Below are 16063 nucleotides of genomic sequence, written 5' to 3'. Positions count from 1 at the left end.
AAGCAGAATGCATGACACTTGCTAAGAAGAAGATAAATGTGGCAAAGTACAAAGTACTATAACTGTACTGGTCTGTTACGCCCCTGTCTAGGGGGTCAGGGTGCAACATACAAAGATAAATTAGCATGTTCCCTCTCCGATCCCCAAACCAAAATCCAGGATCGAGATGTTCCAACAGAATGATATTTATTTTAAACGAAAGAAAGTGTCAAACAAAACATGACACTACAACTCAGGGCGAACCAAGGCCAACATAATAAACAAAATAAGCCATTTCCCACAGAAAGTGCTAGCTAGCCTGATAGAAAGAAACAAACCAAAAGACAGTCGCTAACCCTAACTCCCTAATGTGAAAACAGTCCAAAGAAAATGGCAGTTCACCCCTACAGATTTAATACTATTTACAAAATATACAATTTATAAACAAAACCACGGCACAAAACCTAACAATTCAAAAATGCTAAATAAGATTTGGAAACCAATAACAGCAAACAGGTGCTGCTGCCAGAAAGAGCCTCGCTAGCTGTTGGGAACCGTACTTTTAAAACTCCAGGAAGTGTAGGATGGACCAATCAGCTTCCTGTACTTCCCCCAAATCCGGCCAATCAGGCAGGGCACCTATAAGAACAAGAAAATAAAAACAACACATATGGCCAGGACCGTAACATGGTCTACTAGTAATGAAGCACGATGGTTGACAAACCAATAAAGTAGCAAAACAGCAATGAAAGAACAAAATTTGATGAAAATATAGAACAATTTCTATGAATAAATAGGCAGTAACACCAGCTTGAGCTGCCCGTAAACCCAAGCAAAAAAGCTTACAGCACCTGGTATTCCCAGGCAGTCTTCCTACCAAGTACTAACCAGGCCCGGCCCTATTTGGCTGCCGAGATCGGACGCTTAGAGAGCGGTGTGGCCGTAACATGCATTTGACATCATCAACAGCTCTTAAAAACGCTAGAGAAGCAGAATGCATGACACTTGCTAAGAAGAAGATAAATGTGGCAAAGTACAAAGTACTATAACTGTACTGGTCTGTTACGCCCCTGTCTAGGGGGTCAGGGTGAAACATACAAAGATAAATTTGCATGTTCCCTCTCCGATCCCCAAACCAAAATCCAGGATTGAGATGTTCCAACAGAATGATATTTATTTTAAACGAAAGAAAGTGTCAAACAAAACATGACACTACAACTCAGGGCGAACCAAGGCCAACATAATAAACAAAATAAGCCATTTCCCACAGAAAGTGCTAGCTAGCCTGATAGAAAGAAACAAACCAAAAGACAGTCGCTAACCCTAACTCCCTAATGTGAAAACAAGAGAAAACAATCAAAAGAAAAATGGCAGTCCACCCCTACAGATTTAATACTATTTACAAAATATACAATTTATAAACAAAACCACGGCACAAAACCTAACAATTCAAAAATGCTAAATAAGGTTTGGAAACCAAGAACAGCAAACAGGTGCTGATGCCAGAAAGAGCCTCGCTAGCTGTTGGGAACCATACTTTTAAAACTCCAGGAAGTGTAGGATGGACCAATCAGCTTCCTGTACTGCCCCCCAATCCAGCCAATCAGGCAGGGCACCTATAAGAACAAGAAAATAAAAACAACACATATGGCCAGGACCGTAACATGGTCTACTAGTAATGAAGCACGATGGTTGGCAAACCAATAAAGTAGCAAAACAGCAATGAAAGAACAAAATTTGATGAAAATATAGAACAATTTCTATGAATAAATAGGCAGTAACACCAGCTTGTGCTGCCCGTAAACCCAAGCAAAAAAGCTTACAGCACCTGGTATTCCCAGGCGGTCTTCCTACCAAGTACTAACCAGGCCCGGCTCTATTTGGCTGCCGAGATCGGACGAGATCGGGCGCTTAGAGAGCGGTGTGGCCGTAAGCTGCATTTGATATCATCAACAGCTCTTAAAAACGCTGGAGAAGCAGAATGCATGACACTTGCTAAGAAGAAGATAAATGTGGCAACGTACAAAGTACTATAACTGTACTGGTCTGTTACGCCCCTGTCTAGGGGGTCAGGGTGCAACATACAAAGATAAATTTGCATGTTCCCTCTCCGATCCCCAAACCAAAATCCAGGATCGAGATGTTCCAACAGAATGATATTTATTTTAAACGAAAGAAAGTGTCAAACAAAACATGACACTACAACTCAGGGCGAACCAAGGCCAACATAATAAACAAAATAAGCCATTTCCCACAGAAAGTGCTAGCTAGCCTGATAGAAATAAACAAACCAAAAGACAGTCGCTAACCCTAACTCCCTAATGTGAAAACAGTCCAAAGAAAATGGCAGTTCACCCCTACAGATTTAATACTATTTACAAAATATACAATTTATAAACAAAACCACGGCACAAAACCTAACAATTCAAAAATGCTAAATAAGGTTTGGAAACCAAGAACAGCAAACAGGTGCTGATGCCAGAAAGAGCCTCGCTAGCTGTTGGGAACCGTACTTTTAAAACTCCAGGAAGTGTAGGATGGACCAATCAGCTTCCTGTACTGCCCCCCAATCCAGCCAATCAGGCAGGGCACCTATAAGAACAAGAAAATAAAAACAACACATATGGCCAGGACCGTAACATGGTCTACTAGTAATGAAGCACGATGGTTGGCAAACCAATAAAGTAGCAAAACAGCAATGAAAGAACAAAATTTGATGAAAATATAGAACAATTTCTATGAATAAATAGGCAGTAACACCAGCTTGTGCTGCCCGTAAACCCAAGCAAAGAAGCTTACAGCACCTGGTATTCCCAGGCGGTCTTCCTACCAAGTACTAACAAGGCCCGGCCCTATTTGGCTGCCGAGATCGGACGGGATCGGGCGCTTAGAGAGCAGTGTGGCCATAAGCTGCATTTGACATCATCAACAGCTCTCAAAAACGCTGGAGAAGCAGAATGCATGACACTTGCTAAGAAGAAGATAAATGTGGCAAAGTACAAAGTACTATAACTGTACTGGTCTGTTACGCCCCTGTCTAGGGGGTCAGGGTGCAACATACAAAGATAAATTAGCATGTTCCCTCTCCGATCCCCAAACCAAAATCCAGGATCGAGATGTTCCAACAGAATGATATTTATTTTAAACGAAAGAAAGTGTCAAACAAAACATGACACTACAACTCAGGGCGAACCAAGGCCAACATAATAAACAAAATAAGCCATTTCCCACAGAAAGTGCTAGCTAGCCTGATAGAAATAAACAAACCAAAAGACAGTCGCTAACCCTAACTCCCTAATGTGAAAACAGTCCAAAGAAAATGGTAGTTCACCCCTACAGATTTAATACTATTTACAAAATATACAATTTATAAACAAAACCACGGCACAAAACCTAACAATACAGAAATACTAAATAAGGTTTGGAAACCAAGAACAGCAAACAGGTGCTGATGCCAGAAAGAGCCTCGCTAGCTGTTGGGAACCGTACTTTTAAAACTCCAGGAAGTGTAGGATGGACCACTCAGCTTCCGGTACTGCCCCCCAATCCGGCCAATCAGGCAGGGCACCTATAAGAACAAGAAAATAAAAACAACACATATGGCCAGGACCGTAACATGGTCTATTAGTAATGAAGCACGATCGTTGACAAACCAATAAAGTAGCAAAACAGCAATGAAAGAACAAAATTTGATGAAAATATAGAACAATTTCTATGAATAAATAGGCAGTAACACCAGCTTGTGCTGCCCGTAAACCCAAGCAAAAAAGCTTACAGCACCTGGTATTCCCAGGCGGTCTTCCTACCAAGTACTAACCAGGCCCGGCTCTATTTGGCTGCCGAGATCGGACGAGATCGGGCGCTTAGAGAGCGGTGTGGCCGTAAGCTGCATTTGACATCATCAACAGCTCTTAAAAACGCTGGAGAAGCAGAATGCATGACACTTGCTAAGAAGAAGATAAATGTGGCAAAGTACAAAGTACTATAACTGTACTGGTCTGTTACGCCCCTGTCTAGGGGGTCAGGGTGCCACATACAAAGATAAATTAGCATGTTCCCTCTCCGATCCCCAAACCAAAATCCAGGATCGAGATGTTCCAACAGAATGATATTTATTTTAAACGAAAGAAAGTGTCAAACAAAACATGACACTACAACTCAGGGCGAACCAAGGCCAACATAATAAACAAAATAAGCCATTTCCCACAGAAAGTGCTAGCTAGCCTGATAGAAATAAACAAACCAAAAGACAGTCGCTAACCCTAACTCCCTAATGTGAAAACAGTCCAAAGAAAATGGCAGTTCACCCCTACAGATTTAATACTATTTACAAAATATACAATTTATAAACAAAACCACGGCACAAAACCTAACAATTCAAAAATGCTAAATAAGGTTTGGAAACCAAGAACAGCAAACAGGTGCTGATGCCAGAAAGAGCCTCGCTAGCTGTTGGGAACCGTACTTTTAAAACTCCAGGAAGTGTAGGATGGAGCAATCAGCTTCCTGTACTGCCCCCCAATCCGGCCAATCAGGCAGGGCACCTATAAGAACAAGAAAATAAAAACAACACATATGGCCAGGACCGTAACATGGTCTACTAGTAATGAAGCACGATGGTTGGCAAACCAATAAAGTAGCAAAACAGCAATGAAAGAACAAAATTTGATGAAAATATAGAACAATTTTTATGAATAAATAGGCAGTAACACCAGCTTGTGCTGCCCGTAAACCCAAGCAAAAAAGCTTACAGCACCTGGTATTCCCAGGCGGTCTTCCTACCAAGTACTAACCAGGCCCGGCCCTATTTGGCTGCCGAGATCGGACGAGATCAGGCGCTCAGAGAGCGGTGTGGCCGTAAGCTGCATTTGACATCATCAACAGCTCTTAAAAACGCTGGAGAAGCAGAATGCATGACACTTGCTAAGAAGAAGATAAATGTGGCAAAGTACAAAGTACTATAACTGTACTGGTCTGTTACGCCCCTGTCTAGGGGGTCAGGGTGCCACATACAAAGATAAATTAGCATGTTCCCTCTCCGATCCCCAAACCAAAATCCAGGATCGAGATGTTCCAACAGAATGATATTTATTTTAAACGAAAGAAAGTGTCAAACAAAACATGACACTACAACTCAGGGCGAACCAAGGCCAACATAATAAACAAAATAAGCCATTTCCCACAGAAAGTGCTAGCTAGCCTGATAGAAATAAACAAACCAAAAGACAGTCGCTAACCCTAACTCCCTAATGTGAAAACAGTCCAAAGAAAATGGCAGTTCACCCCTACAGATTTAATACTATTTACAAAATATACAATTTATAAACAAAACCACGGCACAAAACCTAACAATTCAAAAATGCTAAATAAGGTTTGGAAACCAAGAACAGCAAACAGGTGCTGATGCTAGAAAGAGCCTCGCTAGCTGTTGGGAACCGTACTTTTAAAACTCCAGGAAGTGTAGGATGGACCAATCAGCTTCCTGTACTTCCCCCAAATCCGGCCAATCAGGCAGGGCACCTATAAGAACAAGAAAATAAAGACAACACATATGGCCAGGACCGTAACATGGTCTACTAGTAATGAAGCACGATGGTTGACAAACCAATAAAGTAGCAAAACAGCAATGAAAGAACAAAATTTGATGAAAATATAGAACAATTTCTATGAATAAATAGGCAGTAACACCAGCTTGAGCTGCCCGTAAACCCAAGCAAAAAAGCTTACAGCACCTGGTATTCCCAGGCGGTCTTCCTACCAAGTACTAACCAGGCCCGGCCCTATTTGGCTGCCGAGATCGGACGCTTAGAGAGCGGTGTGGCCGTAACATGCATTTGACATCATCAACAGCTCTTAAAAACGCTAGAGAAGCAGAAGGCATGACACTTGCTAAGAAGAAGATAAATGTGGCAAAGTACAAAGTACTATAACTGTACTGGTCTGTTACGCCCCTGTCTAGGGGGTCAGGGTGAAACATACAAAGATAAATTTGCATGTTCCCTCTCCGATCCCCAAACCAAAATCCAGGATTGAGATGTTCCAACAGAATGATATTTATTTTAAACGAAAGAAAGTGTCAAACAAAACATGACACTACAACTCAGGGCGAACCAAGGCCAACATAATAAACAAAATAAGCCATTTCCCACAGAAAGTGCTAGCTAGCCTGATAGAAAGAAACAAACCAAAAGACAGTCGCTAACCCTAACTCCCTAATGTGAAAACAAGAGAAAACAATCAAAAGAAAAATGGCAGTCCACCCCTACAGATTTAATACTATTTACAAAATATACAATTTATAAACAAAACCACGGCACAAAACCTAACAATTCAAAAATGCTAAATAAGGTTTGGAAACCAAGAACAGCAAACAGGTGCTGATGCCAGAAAGAGCCTCGCTAGCTGTTGGGAACCATACTTTTAAAACTCCAGGAAGTGTAGGATGGACCAATCAGCTTCCTGTACTGCCCCCCAATCCAGCCAATCAGGCAGGGCACCTATAAGAACAAGAAAATAAAAACAACACATATGGCCAGGACCGTAACATGGTCTACTAGTAATGAAGCACGATGGTTGACAAACCAATAAAGTAGCAAAACAGCAATGAAAGAACAAAATTTGATGAAAATATAGAACAATTTTTATGAATAAATAGGCAGTAACACCAGCTTGTGCTGCCCGTAAACCCAAGCAAAAAAGCTTACAGCACCTGGTATTCCCAGGCGGTCTTCCTACCAAGTACTAACCAGGTCCGGCCCTATTTGGCTGCCGAGATCGGACGAGATCGGGCGCTCAGAGAGCGGTGTGGCCGTAAGCTGCATTTGACATCATCAACAGCTCTTAAAAACGCTGGAGAAGCAGAATGCATGACACTTGCTAAGAAGAAGATAAATGTGGCAAAGTACAAAGTACTATAACTGTACTGGTCTGTTACGCCCCTGTCTAGGGGGTCAGGGTGCAACATACAAAGATAAATTAGCATGTTCCCTCTCCGATCCCCAAACCAAAATCCAGAATCGAGATGTTCCAACAGAATGATATTTATTTTAAACGAAAGAAAGTGTCAAACAAAACATGACACTACAACTCAGGGCGAACCAAGGCCAACATAATAAACAAAATAAGCCATTTCCCACAGAAAGTGCTAGCTAGCCTGATAGAAATAAACAAACCAAAAGATAGTCGCTAACCCTAACTCCCTAATGTGAAAACAGTCCAAAGAAAATGGCAGTCCACCCCTACAGATTTAATACTATTTACAAAATATACAATTTATAAACAAAACCACGGCACAAAACCTAACAATTCAAAAATGCTAAATAAGATTTGGAAACTAAGAACAGCAAACAGGTGCCTCTGCCAGAAAGAGCCTCGCTAGCTGTTGGGAACCGTACTTTTAAAACTCCAGGAAGTGTAGGATGGACCAATCAGCTTCCTGTACTTCCCCCAAATCCGGCCAATCAGGCAGGGCACCTATAAGAACAAGAAAATAAAAACAACACATATGGCCATGACCGTAACATGGTCTACTAGTAATGAAGCACGATGGTTGACAAACCAATAAAGTAGCAAAACAGCAATGAAAGAACAAAATTTGATGAAAATATAGAACAATTTCTATGAATAAATAGGCAGTAACACCAGCTTGAGCTGCCCGTAAACCCAAGCAAAAAAGCTTACAGCACCTGGTATTCCCAGGCGGTCTTCCTACCAAGTACTAACCAGGCCCGGCTCTATTTGGCTGCCGAGATCGGACGAGATCGGGCGCTTAGAGAGCGGTGTGGCCGTAACATGCATTTGACATCATCAACAGCTCTTAAAAACGCTAGAGAAGCAGAATGCATGACACTTGCTAAGAAGAAGATAAATGTGGCAAAGTACAAAGTACTATAACTGTACTGGTCTGTTACGCCCCTGTCTAGGGGGTCAGGGTGAAACATACAAAGATAAATTTGCATGTTCCCTCTCCGATCCCCAAACCAAAATCCAGGATTGAGATGTTCCAACAGAATGATATTTATTTTAAACGAAAGAAAGTGTCAAACAAAACATGACACTACAACTCAGGGCGAACCAAGGCCAACATAATAAACAAAATAAGCCATTTCCCACAGAAAGTGCTAGCTAGCCTGATAGAAAGAAACAAACCAAAAGACAGTCGCTAACCCTAACTCCCTAATGTGAAAACAAGAGAAAACAATCAAAAGAAAAATGGCAGTCCACCCCTACAGATTTAATACTATTTACAAAATATACAATTTATAAACAAAACCACGGCACAAAACCTAACAATTCAAAAATGCTAAATAAGGTTTGGAAACCAAGAACAGCAAACAGGTGCTGATGCCAGAAAGAGCCTCGCTAGCTGTTGGGAACCATACTTTTAAAACTCCAGGAAGTGTAGGATGGACCAATCAGCTTCCTGTACTGCCCCCCAATCCAGCCAATCAGGCAGGGCACCTATAAGAACAAGAAAATAAAAACAACACATATGGCCAGGACCGTAACATGGTCTACTAGTAATGAAGCACGATGGTTGACAAACCAATAAAGTAGCAAAACAGCAATGAAAGAACAAAATTTGATGAAAATATAGAACAATTTCTATGAATAAATAGGCAGTAACACCAGCTTGTGCTGCCCGTAAACCCAAGCAAAAAAGCTTACAGCACCAGGTATTCCCAGGCGGTCTTCCTACCAAGTACTAACCAGGCCCGGCTCTATTTGGCTGCCGAGATCGGACGAGATCGGGCGCTTAGAGAGCGGTGTGGCCGTAAGCTGCATTTGATATCATCAACAGCTCTTAAAAACGCTGGAGAAGCAGAATGCATGACACTTGCTAAGAAGAAGATAAATGTGGCAACGTACAAAGTACTATAACTGTACTGGTCTGTTACGCCCCTGTCTAGGGGGTCAGGGTGCAACATACAAAGATAAATTAGCATGTTCCCTCTCCGATCCCCAAACCAAAATCCAGGATCGAGATGTTCCAACAGAATGATATTTATTTTAAACGAAAGAAAGTGTCAAACAAAACATGACACTACAACTCAGGGCGAACCAAGGCCAACATAATAAACAAAATAAGCCATTTCCCACAGAAAGTGCTAGCTAGCCTGATAGAAATAAACAAACCAAAAGACAGTCGCTAACCCTAACTCCCTAATGTGAAAACAGTCCAAAGAAAATGGTAGTTCACCCCTACAGATTTAATACTATTTACAAAATATACAATTTATAAACAAAACCACGGCACAAAACCTAACAATTCAGAAATACTAAATAAGGTTTGGAAACCAAGAACAGCAAACAGGTGCTGATGCCAGAAAGAGCCTCGCTAGCTGTTGGGAACCGTACTTTTAAAACTCCAGGAAGTGTAGGATGGACCACTCAGCTTCCGGTACTGCCCCCCAATCCGGCCAATCAGGCAGGGCACCTATAAGAACAAGAAAATAAAAACAACACATATGGCCAGGACCGTAACATGGTCTATTAGTAATGAAGCACGATGGTTGACAAACCAATAAAGTAGCAAAACAGCAATGAAAGAACAAAATTTGATGAAAATATAGAACAATTTCTATGAATAAATAGGCAGTAACACCAGCTTGTGCTGGCCGTAAACCCAAGCAAAAAAGCTTACAGCACCTGGTATTCCCAGGCGGTCTTCCTACCAAGTACTAACCAGGCCCGGCTCTATTTGGCTGCCGAGATCTGACGAGATCGGGCGCTTAGAGAGCGGTGTGGCCATAAGCTGCATTTGACATCATCAACAGCTCTTAAAAACGCTGGAGAAGCAGAATGCATGACACTTGCTAAGAAGAAGATAAATGTGGCAAAGTACAAAGTACTATAACTGTACTGGTCTGTTACGCCCCTGTCTAGGGGGTCAGGGTGCAACATACAAAGATAAATTAGCATGTTCCCTCTCCGATCCCCAAACCAAAATCCAGGATCGAGATGTTCCAACAGAATGATATTTATTTTAAACGAAAGAAAGTGTCAAACAAAACATGACACTACAACTCAGGGCGAACCAAGGCCAACATAATAAACAAAATAAGCCATTTCCCACAGAAAGTGCTAGCTAGCCTGATAGAAATAAACAAACCAAAAGACAGTCGCTAACCCTAACTCCCTAATGTGAAAACAGTCCAAAGAAAATGGTAGTTCACCCCTACAGATTTAATACTATTTACAAAATATACAATTTATAAACAAAACCACGGCACAAAACCTAACAATTCAGAAATACTAAATAAGGTTTGGAAACCAAGAACAGCAAACAGGTGCTGATGCCAGAAAGAGCCTCGCTAGCTGTTGGGAACCGTACTTTTAAAACTCCAGGAAGTGTAGGATGGACCACTCAGCTTCCGGTACTGCCCCCCAATCCGGCCAATCAGGCAGGGCACCTATAAGAACAAGAAAATAAAAACAACACATATGGCCAGGACCGTAACATGGTCTATTAGTAATGAAGCACGATGGTTGACAAACCAATAAAGTAGCAAAACAGCAATGAAAGAACAAAATTTGATGAAAATATAGAACAATTTCTATGAATAAATAGGCAGTAACACCAGCTTGTGCTGCCCGTAAACCCAAGCAAAAAAGCTTACAGCACCTGGTATTCCCAGGCGGTCTTCCTACCAAGTACTAACCAGGCCCGGCTCTATTTGGCTGCCGAGATCGGACGAGATCGGGCGCTTAGAGAGCGGTGTGGCCGTAAGCTGCATTTGACATCATCAACAGCTCTTAAAAACGCTGGAGAAGCAGAATGCATGACACTTGCTAAGAAGAAGATAAATGTGGCAAAGTACAAAGTACTATAACTGTACTGGTCTGTTACGCCCCTGTCTAGGGGGTCAGGGTGCCACATACAAAGATAAATTAGCATGTTCCCTCTCCGATCCCCAAACCAAAATCCAGGATCGAGATGTTCCAACAGAATGATATTTATTTTAAACGAAAGAAAGTGTCAAACAAAACATGACACTACAACTCAGGGCGAACCAAGGCCAACATAATAAACAAAATAAGCCATTTCCCACAGAAAGTGCTAGCTAGCCTGATAGAAATAAACAAACCAAAAGACAGTCGCTAACCCTAACTCCCTAATGTGAAAACAGTCCAAAGAAAATGGCAGTTCACCCCTACAGATTTAATACTATTTACAAAATATACAATTTATAAACAAAACCACGGCACAAAACCTAACAATTCAAAAATGCTAAATAAGGTGTGGAAAGCAAGAACAGCAAACAGGTGCTGCTGCCAGAAAGAGCCTCGCTAGCTGTTGGGAACCGTACTTTTAAAACTCCAGGAAGTGTAGGATGGACCAATCAGCTTCCTGTACTTCCCCCAAATCCGGCCAATCAGGCAGGGCACCTATAAGAACAACAAAATAAAAACAACACATATGGCCAGGACCGTAACATGGTCTACTAGTAATGAAGCAAGATGGTTGACAAACCAATAAAGTAGCAAAACAGAAATGAAAGAACAAAATTTGATGAAAATATAGAACAATTTCTATGAATAAATAGGCAGTAACACCAGCTTGTGCTGGCCGTAAACCCAAGCAAAAAAGCTTACAGCACCTGGTATTCCCAGGCGGTCTTCCTACCAAGTACTAACCAGGCCCGGCTCTATTTGGCTGCCGAGATCTGACGAGATCGGGCGCTTAGAGAGCGGTGTGGCCATAAGCTGCATTTGACATCATCAACAGCTCTTAAAAACGCTGGAGAAGCAGAATGCATGACACTTGCTAAGAAGAAGATAAATGTGGCAAAGTACAAAGTACTATAACTGTACTGGTCTGTTACGCCCCTGTCTAGGGGGTCAGGGTGCAACATACAAAGATAAATTAGCATGTTCCCTCTCCGATCCCCAAACCAAAATCCAGGATCGAGATGTTCCAACAGAATGATATTTATTTTAAACGAAAGAAAGTGTCAAACAAAACATGACACTACAACTCAGGGCGAACCAAGGCCAACATAATAAACAAAATAAGCCATTTCCCACAGAAAGTGCTAGCTAGCCTGATAGAAATAAACAAACCAAAAGACAGTCGCTAACCCTAACTCCCTAATGTGAAAACAGTCCAAAGAAAATGGTAGTTCACCCCTACAGATTTAATACTATTTACAAAATATACAATTTATAAACAAAACCACGGCACAAAACCTAACAATTCAGAAATACTAAATAAGGTTTGGAAACCAAGAACAGCAAACAGGTGCTGATGCCAGAAAGAGCCTCGCTAGCTGTTGGGAACCGTACTTTTAAAACTCCAGGAAGTGTAGGATGGACCACTCAGCTTCCGGTACTGCCCCCCAATCCGGCCAATCAGGCAGGGCACCTATAAGAACAAGAAAATAAAAACAACACATATGGCCAGGACCGTAACATGGTCTATTAGTAATGAAGCACGATGGTTGACAAACCAATAAAGTAGCAAAACAGCAATGAAAGAACAAAATTTGATGAAAATATAGAACAATTTCTATGAATAAATAGGCAGTAACACCAGCTTGTGCTGCCCGTAAACCCAAGCAAAAAAGCTTACAGCACCTGGTATTCCCAGGCGGTCTTCCTACCAAGTACTAACCAGGCCCGGCTCTATTTGGCTGCCGAGATCGGACGAGATCGGGCGCTTAGAGAGCGGTGTGGCCGTAAGCTGCATTTGACATCATCAACAGCTCTTAAAAACGCTGGAGAAGCAGAATGCATGACACTTGCTAAGAAGAAGATAAATGTGGCAAAGTACAAAGTACTATAACTGTACTGGTCTGTTACGCCCCTGTCTAGGGGGTCAGGGTGCCACATACAAAGATAAATTAGCATGTTCCCTCTCCGATCCCCAAACCAAAATCCAGGATCGAGATGTTCCAACAGAATGATATTTATTTTAAACGAAAGAAAGTGTCAAACAAAACATGACACTACAACTCAGGGCGAACCAAGGCCAACATAATAAACAAAATAAGCCATTTCCCACAGAGAGTGCTAGCTAGCCTGATAGAAATAAACAAACCAAAAGACAGTCGCTAACCCTAACTCCCTAATGTGAAAACAGTCCAAAGAAAATGGCAGTTCACCCCTACAGATTTAATACTATTTACAAAATATACAATTTATAAACAAAACCACGGCACAAAACCTAACAATTCAAAAATGCTAAATAAGGTTTGGAAACCAAGAACAGCAAACAGGTGCTGATGCCAGAAAGAGCCTCGCTAGCTGTTGGGAACCGTACTTTTAAAACTCCAGGAAGTGTAGGATGGACCAATCAGCTTCCTGTACTGCCCCCCAATCCGGCCAATCAGGCAGGGCACCTATAAGAACAAGAAAATAAAAACAACACATATGGCCAGGACCGTAACATGGTCTACTAGTAATGAAGCACGATGGTTGGCAAACCAATAAAGTAGCAAAACAGCAATGAAAGAACAAAATTTGATGAAAATATAGAACAATTTCTACGAATAAATAGGCAGTAACACCAGCTTGTGCTGCCCGTAAACCCAAGCAAAAAAGCTTACAGCACCTGGTATTCCCAGGCGGTCTTCCTACCAAGTACTAACCAGGCCCGGCTCTATTTGGCTGCCGAGATCGGACGAGATCGGGCGCTTAGAGAGCGGTGTGGCCGTAAGCTGCATTTGACATCATCAACAGCTCTTAAAAACGCTGGAGAAGCAGAATGCATGACACTTGCTAAGAAGAAGATAAATGTGGCAAAGTACAAAGTACTATAACTGTACTGGTCTGTTACGCCCCTGTCTAGGGGGTCAGGGTGCCACATACAAAGATAAATTAGCATGTTCCCTCTCCGATCCCCAAACCAAAATCCAGGATCGAGATGTTCCAACAGAATGATATTTATTTTAAACGAAAGAAAGTGTCAAACAAAACATGACACTACAACTCAGGGCGAACCAAGGCCAACATAATAAACAAAATAAGCCATTTCCCACAGAGAGTGCTAGCTAGCCTGATAGAAATAAACAAACCAAAAGACAGTCGCTAACCCTAACTCCCTAATGTGAAAACAGTCCAAAGAAAATGGCAGTTCACCCCTACAGATTTAATACTATTTACAAAATATACAATTTATAAACAAAACCACGGCACAAAACCTAACAATTCAAAAATGCTAAATAACGTTTAGAAACCAAGAACAGCAAACAGGTGCTGATGCCAGAAAGAGCCTCGCTAGCTGTTGGGAACCGTACTTTTAAAACTCCAGGAAGTGTAGGATGGACCAATCAGCTTCCTGTACTGCCCCCCAATCCGGCCAATCAGGCAGGGCACCTATAAGAACAAGAAAATAAAAACAACACATATGGCCAGGACCGTAACATGGTCTACTAGTAATGAAGCACGATGGTTGGCAAACCAATAAAGTAGCAAAACAGCAATGAAAGAACAAAATTTGATGAAAATATAGAACAATTTCTATGAATAAATAGGCAGTAACACCAGCTTGAGCTGCCCGTAAACCCAAGCAAAAAAGCTTACAGCACCTGGTATTCCCAGGCGGTCTTCCTACCAAGTACTAACCAGGCCCGGCCCTATTTGGCTGCCGAGATCGGACGAGATCGGGCGGTTAGAGAGCGGTGTGGCCGTAACATGCATTTGACATCATCAACAGCTCTTAAAAACGCTAGAGAAGCAGAATGCATGACACTTGCTAAGAAGAAGATAAATGTGGCAAAGTACAAAGTACTATAACTGTACTGGTCTGTTACGCCCCTGTCTAGGGGGTCAGGGTGAAACATACAAAGATAAATTTGCATGTTCCCTCTCCGATCCCCAAACCAAAATCCAGGATTGAGATGTTCCAACAGAATGATATTTATTTTAAACGAAAGAAAGTGTCAAACAAAACATGACACTACAACTCAGGGCGAACCAAGGCCAACATAATAAACAAAATAAGCCATTTCCCACAGAAAGTGCTAGCTAGCCTGATAGAAAGAAACAAACCAAAAGACAGTCGCTAACCCTAACTCCCTAATGTGAAAACAAGAGAAAACAATCAAAAGAAAAATGGCAGTCCACCCCTACAGATTTAATACTATTTACAAAATATACAATTTATAAACAAAACCACGGCACCAAACCTAACAATTCAAAAATGCTAAATAAGGTTTGGAAACCAAGAACAGCAAACAGGTGCTGATGCCAGAAAGAGCCTCGCTAGCTGTTGGGAACCGTACTTTTAAAACTCCAGGAAGTGTAGGATGGACCAATCAGCTTCCTGTACTGCCCCCCAATCCGGCCAATCAGGCAGGGCACCTATAAGAACAAGAAAATAAAAACAACACATATGGCCAGGACCGTAACATGGTCTACTAGTAATGAAGCACGATGGTCGGCAAACCAATAAAGTAGCAAAACAGCAATGAAAGAACAAAATTTGATGAAAATATAGAACAATTTCTATGAATAAATAGGCAGTAACACCAGCTTGTGCTGCCCGTAAACCCAAGCAAAAAAGCTTACAGCACCTGGTATTCCCAGGCGGTCTTCCTACCAAGTACTAACCAGGCCCGGCTCTATTTGGCTGCCGAGATCGGACGAGATCGGGCGTTTAGAGAGCGGTGTGGCCGTAAGCTGCATTTGATATCATCAACAGCTCTTAAAAACGCTGGAGAAGCAGAATGCATGACACTTGCTAAGAAGAAGATAAATGTGGCAAAGTACAAAGTACTATAACTGTACTGGTCTGTTACGCCCCTGTCTAGGGGGTCAGGGTGCAACATACAAAGATAAATTAGCATGTTCCCTCTCCGATCCCCAAACCAAAATCCAGGATCGAGATGTTCCAACAGAATGATATTTATTTTAAACGAAAGAAAGTGTCAAACAAAACATGACACTACAACTCAGGGCGAACCAAGGCCAACATAATAAACAAAATAAGCCATTTCCCACAGAAAGTGCTAGCTAGCCTGATAGAAAGAAACAAACCAAAAGACAGTCGCTAACCCTAACTCCCTAATGTGAAAACAGTCCAAAGAAAATGGCAGTTCACCCCTACAGATTTAATACTATTTACAAAATATACAATTTATAA

At 41.7% G+C, this 16063-nt stretch overlaps 14 pseudogenes; all 14 read right to left on the bottom strand.

Annotated features, from left to right (window-relative positions):
* Nucleotides 1-1795: 1795 nt before the first annotated feature.
* Nucleotides 1796-1914, bottom strand: LOC137110579 (5S ribosomal RNA; annotated as a pseudogene).
* An 857-nt stretch (nt 1915-2771) lies between these two features.
* LOC137110646 (5S ribosomal RNA) lies at nt 2772-2890 on the bottom strand (annotated as a pseudogene).
* Nucleotides 2891-3747: 857 nt separating this feature from the next.
* Nucleotides 3748-3866, bottom strand: LOC137110568 (5S ribosomal RNA; annotated as a pseudogene).
* An 857-nt stretch (nt 3867-4723) lies between these two features.
* On the bottom strand, nt 4724-4842 carry LOC137110311 (5S ribosomal RNA; annotated as a pseudogene).
* Nucleotides 4843-6676: 1834 nt separating this feature from the next.
* LOC137110271 (5S ribosomal RNA) lies at nt 6677-6795 on the bottom strand (annotated as a pseudogene).
* An 857-nt stretch (nt 6796-7652) lies between these two features.
* On the bottom strand, nt 7653-7771 carry LOC137110331 (5S ribosomal RNA; annotated as a pseudogene).
* An 868-nt stretch (nt 7772-8639) lies between these two features.
* Nucleotides 8640-8758, bottom strand: LOC137111285 (5S ribosomal RNA; annotated as a pseudogene).
* An 857-nt stretch (nt 8759-9615) lies between these two features.
* LOC137110042 (5S ribosomal RNA) lies at nt 9616-9734 on the bottom strand (annotated as a pseudogene).
* Nucleotides 9735-10591: 857 nt separating this feature from the next.
* Nucleotides 10592-10710, bottom strand: LOC137110556 (5S ribosomal RNA; annotated as a pseudogene).
* Nucleotides 10711-11567: 857 nt separating this feature from the next.
* LOC137110041 (5S ribosomal RNA) lies at nt 11568-11686 on the bottom strand (annotated as a pseudogene).
* Nucleotides 11687-12543: 857 nt separating this feature from the next.
* On the bottom strand, nt 12544-12662 carry LOC137110545 (5S ribosomal RNA; annotated as a pseudogene).
* Nucleotides 12663-13519: 857 nt separating this feature from the next.
* On the bottom strand, nt 13520-13638 carry LOC137110532 (5S ribosomal RNA; annotated as a pseudogene).
* An 857-nt stretch (nt 13639-14495) lies between these two features.
* On the bottom strand, nt 14496-14614 carry LOC137110736 (5S ribosomal RNA; annotated as a pseudogene).
* Nucleotides 14615-15482: 868 nt separating this feature from the next.
* Nucleotides 15483-15601, bottom strand: LOC137111326 (5S ribosomal RNA; annotated as a pseudogene).
* Nucleotides 15602-16063: the final 462 nt, after the last annotated feature.

This window comes from Channa argus, unplaced genomic scaffold (genome assembly GCF_033026475.1).
Source record: "Channa argus isolate prfri unplaced genomic scaffold, Channa argus male v1.0 Contig009, whole genome shotgun sequence".
Classification (NCBI taxonomy): Eukaryota; Metazoa; Chordata; class Actinopteri; order Anabantiformes; family Channidae; genus Channa; species Channa argus.
This window is presented reverse-complemented; position numbering and strand designations above follow the sequence as displayed.